Below are 10,507 nucleotides of genomic sequence, written 5' to 3'. Positions count from 1 at the left end.
TAGGCCCCAGACACCGTGGTAACCTAGATACATGGCCACCGAGTTATTGTCTATTATCCTTGTACCTGCATCAACAACATTGTCTGCACCATCGGAATCACCACCACCCATGATACAAGCGGAATTATAAGCCCGCTGTCTGCATAAAATAGAGACGCTCAGCAGTATATAACTTACTAGTTTTATCTAAAATAACAATTGAAATTTGTTCACACTTACAAGATACATAGCTCACCAATAAAACATAGGGAAGTCATCATGCAATGTCTAGCCATAACAATATACATCTATGTTCCGTCCCATACTAGTTATATATGCATATAGATACGTCTAGTATAAAAATCATACAATACCAATCATCATCATCATACAATCATATGCTATGCATGCTTATGCTCATGCTCATTATCTTGTGTAGGTTCCATTGTGAGGCCAGTTCTACGGTAGGAGACTTGTCATCACTACCGGGAGCCATCACCTCGTTTCTCTTATACATATAAGGCCAGCCCTGCGATAGGAGACTTGTTATCACTACCGGGAGCCGTCACCCCATTTCTCTTATACATATAAGGCTAGCCCTGCGATAGGAAACTTGTCATCACTCTCGGGAGCCGTTACCCCGTTTCTTTTTTTACATATGAGGCCAGCCCTGCAGTAGGAGACTTGTCATCACTACCAAGAGCCGTCACCCCATTTCTCTTTTACATATGAGGCCAGCCCTGTGGTAGGAGACTTGTCATCACTACCGGGAGCCGTCACCCCGTTTCTCGTTATGCATGGGTTAGCTCTACGATAGGAGACTTGTCATCGCTACCAGAGTTGAACCCCATTTTCATATCAATGCTTATACCATGTTCCTGCTTATGTCAATAAATCCTTGAACTCATATGCTATCATAACTCATATTATAAAATCATAAAATCATGTCATAAACTATGCAAACCATCAAAATGCTCATAACAATATAATCATCACATTATCTTGTAAACTCATAAAAGCTCATAGAAACATTACATCAACCATTTATCCAACACATCTCATAGATCTTCAATAGTCATATAATCACAAAACACCTTGTGTCAATCATTCATCCAAAACATCTTTTATACTTTAAAACATAATGTCTTTTTTGCCCAGTAAGTAAAATACTTACCTTTTCAGTTGAGTACCCTCTGGTGAAATCTTGACTCAACCGCGATACACCTAAGCATTTACATAATAAACACATATTTAAGTTCTATTCTTAGCTCAACTTTCACTATTTAAAAAGTACTAGAGCACTACAAGTATCATGTTCTATAGGTTAGCCCAATAATTAATATTATCTTCCTAAGCCATTTAATCTAGCAATTTACCCCCAATTTTATAATACCCATAGTATTCCCAATAATCATTGTGATTCTAATATGACATATTAGAACCTAAACCCCATAGGTATCAATGTTCATAGAACCCATGAAAGCCTATGATTAATTAACACTTAAATGTAATTAACCGATTCAAATAGCATTTCTAGTGTTTACATATCAAAAGCCCAAAATTAATTCAAATTAGATAAAATTAGGGTTTACACCCATACTTCAATCATTGGCAAAATTGAAGTTTCATTCCATTAATTTAACAACCCAATGCTTAAATAATGTGTAGCAATTCACTACACACAAAAGCCCTAAGCCAATTTTAGGAATTTAACTATACACTCAAACCTAGTTCATACATGAAAGAGAGTGAAGTTGCCTGAGTAAGAACAATGGGTTTTAAACCACAAAGAAAAATGTGTACAGCCCTCTTAAGGGTGATTTTTTAGTTCAAAACCCAACTCCAACAATCTTAAACCCATATGGAATAGCAAGAGAAAATGATAAGAGAGTGAGAGAAATGAACTTACTATTTAGTTAACTATTTGCTATGCCTTCACTATTAAAAGCTCAAAATCCATGGCCAACCTTCATGCTTCACGTGGGAGAGGAAGAAATGAGAGAAGAGAGGAAATGGGGGAGACTTTCGGATGGGTTGGTTCTTCTCAAGTGAGGAGAAGCTAAAAAAATGTGGAAGAAGGCAAGCTCAATGTGTAGTTCACGAGAGCCAAGGGAGTGGATAAGGGTGTGATGTAGAAGTTACAGAAATGTCCCTCTAGCTTAAATGAATTTAAGGGAGAATGGGCCAAAACTTGACATTAATGCTTGGGCTCAAAATGGGTAGTTTAGTTCTCTCATTAAATGGGCTTTTCTCTATGACCCACAATATAAGAAATGTGCATCTTAATATCTTATATTATTTTACCACACAAATCTAACTTATTTTTATTTAATCATAATAAAGTCATTAAATAATTTATCGGTCATTACAGTGTGGATGGGGCAAAGCCTTAGAAAGTACGACTCCGTAGACGTGGAAATATTGTTAGAAAAATGGTGTGATCATACTAATCAAGTAGGTCATGAGTTTAATTTTATTTGTGTAGTTTCATTAATTATAATTGTTTGATGGCTCACATATTAATAACGTAAGTTGTGTACGTAAGACTATGCTCAGCATAGAGAGACATACGAGCATTGAATAAAACACCACACTGCACTGGCTCGAAGAGCATCGTAAAGGTGTCACATGAAGAAATATGTTTGTCATTTATATATATATATATATATCATCAAGAGTTTAATATATATACCAACATATATTTAAGTTGTGGATTTTTGTAGATAATTACTTCGAGCAAGGCTTACATCAAGACCCATAAAAAGAAAGATGGTAGCTTCCCAACTCTGGAGGTCAAGGAGAGTTGTATGCTACTTACACATTCTCTTGAATTTTTATTTGTGTATTAACTTATTTAGGATTAACACTTAGATAACGATGATCGTGTGTAATGTAACATGCAGGTACGATTGGAGGAGCTACTAGAAATTGACCCTGCAGAATTGGTAGATGGCCCCAGGGGATGGTTCGGTGGGCACCGAACGACGCGTACGCCTAGGCGCACGTTATTAAGCCTGAATATGCGGGTCGTGTTTGAGGGGTTAGTAAGAATATTCTACCTGTGCGCGGCAACATCCACTCCTATTATACACCATCCCAAGCACAGTCACAGAACCTTGGAAGCTCGACAGTCTCACATGATGAACTTGAAAGTGCAATTGAAACTGAAAGGAAGCAGCACAGGGCACAGCTGGCTGCACAAAAGGAGCAGATGGATGCGATGTTGGCCCAGCAGAGAGAGCAGATTACTGCGGTGGCGGTTACCGCGCAAGTTACTGAGCAGATGACTGCGCAGATGGCAGCGCAGATTGCTACGCAAATGGCGGCGTATGAGGCTTGGATTTGTATGCTTGAGGGCTCGAGACATGTGAGCTCCGAGCCAGAGGTGACTAATGTTAGGGCTCCGCACGATGCGGAGTCCCTAGCCCGTGTGGTTGTGAGATCCTCAACAGATAGCCGATCAGGTAACACTATATTCTTTTTGTTTCTCTTTAGTAATGATGATTTATGTGCATATCTTTATACGATACATGCATGTATATAATACAATTGCAACGTAATATGTGTAAAGGATGCAAGATTAGAAGCTAAGGACGACGATCACAATGAAAGCCAACACCTGACCTCGGCTAGACAGAAGTCTCGTTTGTCAAGATATTATACCCGTCGTTCAGCATCCCCATATATATATATATATATATATATAATAAAAATGCAATATATAATAATCGAATAGCGTATATACTTAACTTAACTTTGTTGTTCTTGGTTGGTTTGGTGGTGGCTGCCGGTTGGAGCTTTGCATATTTAATCTTACCATATTTGTTGAAGCTGGTTGGGTTGGCTGCCTCATTTTATTTCAATTCAATTCAATCCAATCCATTGAATAAACATACATATATATATGTGTGTGTGTGTGTGTGTAGGTAGTGTAGATATACATGTTGAAGTTGTTTATGCGACGTTCATTCAATTTGTTAAACCTGAATATTGTTGAGTATGATGACCTGACTTTAACGTTGCTTATCGCTTAGGACTTAATAAGATTCTATAATGTTAATTTGTTGATTGATTATTTGTTTTATCATTTGCAGTTAGTGCAGAAAAGTCAGGCGGTCATGATGGTGTTCACTCAAATTTGGTTGGGGTGTTTTTTTGACTCATGTATTCGCGAACAACTTAACTTGTATATTTTGTATGCTTTTTTGATGTATACATAATATATTTGTTTATTAACAATGTTGATGTATAAAGATCGTTTTAATTAGTTTGTGGATTATTTGTGATAGTTGACAGTTTTTGAGTTAGTTGGTGGATAATTAGTAGTTATCCTCATGGATAATACAATTTACATGTGTAACTCGTATATCAGGTGAGCACGGAGAAATTATATATATATTTTTGCCAGATTTGGTGACGTATCAACACTGTCCTATTGGTAACGTGTCTTATATGACACGTCACCAAAGTGTGATGTGTCACTCATTGAAACGTCATTGAAATTTAATAACGTGTCACTTATGACACGTCACTCTTGGGTGACGTGTTCTTGTGGCGATATGTCAATTTAACACGTTATTAAACTTTGGTAACGTGTTGAAATATGACACGCCACCAAAGGGTGACGTGTTAAAATTAACACGTTAGACACGTCACCAAATGGTGACGTGTCAAACTTGACACGTTACTAAATCCCCGCTAGTTACGTCCAATTTCTTAACCCGCTAGACAGATTACTAATGACATGTCACTAATCATTAGTAACATGTCAATAGCCTTGACATGTTACTAATGGTCTGTTACCAAAAAATTAAATTTTTGTAGTGATTGGTAGTTACCAGGACAGATATCATTAGTGGTGCATAGGCCACCCGAAGTCGGCAGCACCAATATTATACTACAAGTCCCTTGAGACAATGCCAATCTTAACGTGTTTTCTTTTTGTAAGTACATAGAATTTTGTTTTTAAAGTTGCCCCCTGATGTCCTGTTTTTTTCTAAACCCATTGATCGTTAAAAGAAAAAGGGGTGGGTTAGCCTTATTGCCAGCGTGTGGTCTAAAAACAGTGAAACAAAGAACAACTATTATAACGGTGTGTTTAATAAAGGGGCATCTTGTCATCGTCTTCTTAACCCTTTTTATCTTACCTAAACCTAAAAGCTTGAAACATTGTAATTGTGCCAAGAAAAAAAAAAAGTAAGATAAATTTTTGGAGGTTGAGGAGTTCCTCTACCCTTGATAACAAGTGTGGTTATCCCTACACCAAATCATATCCATGAAAGGTGATAACTTTCATGAAAGTAATATGAAAACAGAAAAAATGCAACTCTTTTTCACTAAGAGTTGCATTACATTCTATAAACATAATAGGTTAGAACAAGTTTCACACGATTTTCTCTTTGACATTTCTTTCTCTTTTGTCCTTTTGAATTTCTACCCTAAAGGAAAATAAATCATCCCATCACAATTTGTTCATTCTTACTCAGATCCAACAAAAACCAAACTTCAAATCAATTTGTTATTTCAAGAATGTGAAGAAGATCAAGAATCTCACCAACAAAATTAACACATATTCAACTACCACAAAATCAAGCCCAACAGCATAATCCTCAATAATACCTACAATAAACACTTTCCATCCTCGAAACACAAAGGTTTCACACCCAAAACAGCAAAATACTCCAAGTTTAGAGGTAGAAGATCTACCTTAAACAACTTTTTCTCCTCTCTCTTTTCTTCTTCTTCGCCAAACAACACGCATCCTCTCCCAGCAGCTGAAGAACTGGGGAATGGGCATTGCGAAAAGGAGAGCTGCAGGGCAGAGGAAAAACGAAGAAGAACAATTAAGGGACCCTTTTCTCCTCCTAAGACCAATTACCCACTGTTAGAGACATCTCTTCCAATGAGAACTCTACACAAGATAATCTCAAGTTAAACAATATCTTTAGATAAAGCTTGCAGCAGATTATTTAGATAACAATTTCTTGTTAAACTTATCTCCATGTATATCTTATCACTTAGTGTTTAAATCTCATACTAAATGTAATCTCATGAAAACATAATTCTATACAAAAGCCTAAACCAATGTTTGGTAAGGCAGCAAGCATATCCTATTATCAGATCTTATATGGTATCAGAGCGTTAGACTCACATCTCTCAATCTTTTTTTCTTTTTTCTTTTTTTCTCTCTTCCGCTTTTTTCTCTTTTCATGGCTACCCAATATTCAAACCTTGTCACTTTCACCAATCTCAACCCTGTCAAATTAACTAGGGACAATTATCCGTCATGGCAAACTCAAATTGTTCCCCATCTCAAAGGTGGGAATGTCTACGGTTATGTAGATGGCTCGATTCCTTGCCCTTCCCCAACCATCAAGACTACCAAAGATCAAGTTGTCACCGAGACACCCAACCATGCCTATCAAACTTGGCAGATGCAAGATCAGATTATCTTAGGAGCAATTACTTCAGCAATCTTTGAAAAATTGCTAATTAATGTTACTCGTTGCAACACCTTTGATAAGTGCTAAAATATTCATATTTTCAGCCCTTAACTTGCATGTTCTAATACTTTGGTTTTGGTTAATTAGGCAGTTTTACTTCCTTTTTGTATTTTCTTTGTTTTTTAGGCTTTTGGAAGAAAAGAAAGCGTTTTTGGAAGAATTACAAGCTTAAAGGGCAAATTGGGAAGACCTAGAAGATATGGTTGAGTTTAGCTAATCATGGTTAAGTTTAATCAAATAGAGGAAATGATCAATTCGGAATTTCTCACATTGAAGTCAAATCGGATTGGATGAAAAATTGAATTCTGAACATGTCTCGGTATTCTGACCATAACTTTTAGCTCAGATATCCGATTGAGGTGATTCAAGAGGAATTGGAGAGCTAACTCAAAGGGCTAGAAATCATTGTGAAATATCATTTTCCCAATTCGGAGCGTCGCAAGGCCAAAATTACGCCACAAGTCAGGACCGCAATTCTGAGCGAATCCTATTCCGATTTGGAATTAGGTTTTCTTTATCCTAATTGGACTTGGACTTAAAACTCCGAATTTTCTAGGTTTACTTGTGTAACAAGGACTTCTGAAGCCTATAAATAAACTTCTTAATTTCTAGGCATAGGTGTGGAGAAAGAGGCACAAGTTTTGGAAAGGAACTGAAGGCTGTATCAAGAGGAGTTTGGGTTTTTCTTCTCTTCCACCTTTTATTTTTATTATGTAGTTTATATTTTATTTAGGGCTAGATTGAAGCCCTAGTTATGTTTAATTGATATTTCAATATTGGCGCCTTTGTGATGATCTTGTTGTGTTATTTAACTTGATTAATACCTGCTTGCATGAATTCCTCATATATGTGTGCCTGATCAACATGTGCATGTGGTATGGACAAGTTAGTTGGATCAATTTGGATGACCGAGTCCTGGGTTTAACTTAAGTAACAAAAGAATCCACACTACGATTCTTGGGTTAATCAACATGGGGAACCGGGAGTATACACCCATGCCCTAGGCCTCGTGTGTTTGTCGATTTTCATAAAACACATGCTTTTCTAAAGAACAACTTAGTATATACCATGCTAAATCCTTTAAGAAAGAAAAGAGTTAGAGTATACACCCATGCCTAACTCGTTGCTTAGGAAAATCTATAGCTTAAGGAGTATACACCCATGCCCTTAGGTTGGCAAACATTAAATATGCATAACATGATCAAAGCATTGGCATATTGTTATATTAGCTGAATATAATTAGTGGTGGATATCAAAACCCTAATCATTTTTAGTTTTTGTTTGTCTTTTAATTTATTGAATTCAATCGTAACAATTGAATTTTATCTTTTAATTAAATTGGAATCTACTTATAAATATAATTTATCAATCCTCGTGGGAATGATCTCGTATTTGCCTACTATTCTATTGTTTTGATCTTGTGTACTTGCGAGTTAAAACGTACTAAATATTACCTATTAATTTAGGTAGCATTTGGCACAACAACCTTTCGCAAAGCCTGGACGGTATTGGAGACATTGTTCAAGTCTCAATCTCGTTCACGCATCATGAATATGCATCATCAATTATCCACTTTGAAGAAAGGCTCTTCCTCCATTGCAGACTATTATCACCGTTTCAGACTCTCACCGACACTCTTGCTATCGTGGGTCATCCCCTCAATGACCTTGATTTACAAGGTTTCTTCCTCAGTGGTCTTGGATCTGAGTATGATCCGTTTGTAACATCTATTCTCACACGTGTTGATTCATTATCAATAGAGGAGAATTATGGGCATCTTCTCACACATGAGATGTGACTAGAACAACAACAGCCATCAATTGATTTGTCAATGGCAAGAGCAAATTTCACTGCTCGTGGTTCCAATCAACGTGGACGTGGGGCTCGCCATGGATATTTGCATGGCTTCAACTCTTCATCTGGTCGTAATTCCAGCAACATCTCACGACCATACCGTGGCAGGGGGCGCTTCAACTCATCTGCATGTGGACCACCATTTGGCCAACAAGCAAACCGCCCACTCTGCCAAGTTTGCAATCGCTATGGACATATTGCTCTTGACTGCTACAATCGTTTCAATGAAGCATACTCACGTGAATCTCGTGACCAGAGCTCCACCCCACAAGCATACCTCACTGCTCCTTCCAGTGGCGATCTCAATTGGTATCCCGATTCTGCTTCTACCCATCACGTGACACTTGATCTCGCAAATCTAAACATCACAGCTGAGGAATACATGGGCACAAATCACATTCGAGTTGGAAACGGAAATGGGCTTTTTATAAAACATGTTGGAAATACCCGTCTCTTTTTCCGATCCTCTACTATTGATTTACAGAATATATTGCATGTTCCTCATATATCTAAAAGCTTAGTCTCTATCCATCAATTCACAAAAGACACAAACACATTCTTTGAATTTCACCCTTTTTATTTTCTCTTAAAGGACCGCTGAACCAGGAAGCTCCTGCTCCACGGCCAGAATAAAAACGGCCTTTATCAATTTTTCCATTTAGTAAATAAACCACTCGCTTCTGCCATGGTAGGTGAACGAGTCTCAGAGTCTCAATGGCACTCAAGGTTTGGTCATCCTGCTTTAAAAGTTGTTCGTCGTGTCCTTTCCAGTTTTCATCTACTTGTTGCTTTTTCAAAAGACTCCATGGCCTGCCCTACCTGCCTAGGTTCCAAAAGCACACAGCTCCAATTTTTAGCATTTTCCTCTACCACCATGTGTCCATTAGAATTAATTTATACTGATGTATGGGATCCAGCTCCTGTTCTTTCTAGATCTGGTTCCAAATATTATGTATCTTTTCTTGATTCCTTTAGTAAGAACCTGTTTGAAATTGCGTTTGAGAAATAGAGTTTTTAAGTCAAAAAGAGCTTTCGGGCAAAAGCTTCATTTTTAAGTTTTTGCCAAAAGTGTTTTTTTGACCATTTTTAAACTTTTTGAATCCTTAAAAGCACTTTTAAATTTGTTTACCAAACGAATACTTTTTTCTTTAAATGGACTTTTTGAGTGTTAAAAGCACTTTTAGGCATTTCAAACGCAATTCCAAACAGGCCCTACATGCACGTGGCTCTTTCCAATATCATGCAAAAATGATGTTAGCTCAGTTTTCTTAAAATTCAAATCATATGTCGAATGCTATTTCAATTCCAAAATAAAACCTGTCCAATCTGATTGGGGTGGCGGATATCTTCCCCTAAATAAATTGTTTGGCATATTTCATTGAATCCCTTGTCCACACACTCATCAACAAAATGGTGCCGTCGAACGTAAACATCAACACATCATCGAAACTAGATTGGCACTTCTCTCTCATGCTAATATGCCTTTACATTATTGGGATGACGCTTTCTCAACAGCTTGCTACTGAATCAATCGCATGCTTACCCCTGTTCTCTCAAATCGTTCACCTTTTGTCACTCTATAATTGTCAACCCGATTATAATTTTCTTCGGGTTTTTGGCTGCTTGTTGGCCAAATTTACGTCCCTACAACAAAAATAAATTTCAACCCCAATCTATCCAATGTCTTTTTTTAGGCTATAGTCCACAACACAAAGGATACAAATGCTTTCACTTCTCTACATCTCTAGAGATGTCATCTTCAAAGAAATATTTCCTTGCAAACAAAATCCTCTCATCCAAAATCCCAGGACACCCACTACTTCACAAAACAATTCTCTTCCTTCCATAATACACACAGCCCATCACCCACTCAATTCACTTGAAAATGGGCCTCCATCTCCTCAAAACCCATCCAAGATTAACTAATCCTATAAATGCCAAAATTAACTCGATACACAAAAATTATCACAAAATGGCATGTACCATAAATAATTTCAGAGCATGAACCTCAGGAAACCTGCTTGAACTAATGAACAATGTCCAATATCGATTAAAAAGTGGAAAATGAACAAATTCTAACATCAATTTACACAAATACATTTAAAAATAATAATAATAATACATGTTACATGTTAATACTCTCGAGTAATGTACTGCATTAACATATTTTT

The sequence above is a fragment of the Corylus avellana genome, chromosome ca5 (assembly GCF_901000735.1).
Source record: "Corylus avellana chromosome ca5, CavTom2PMs-1.0".
NCBI lineage: Eukaryota > Viridiplantae > Streptophyta > Magnoliopsida > Fagales > Betulaceae > Corylus > Corylus avellana.
The sequence above is the reverse complement of the archived record's forward strand: the minus strand, read 5'-3'. Positions refer to the sequence as shown.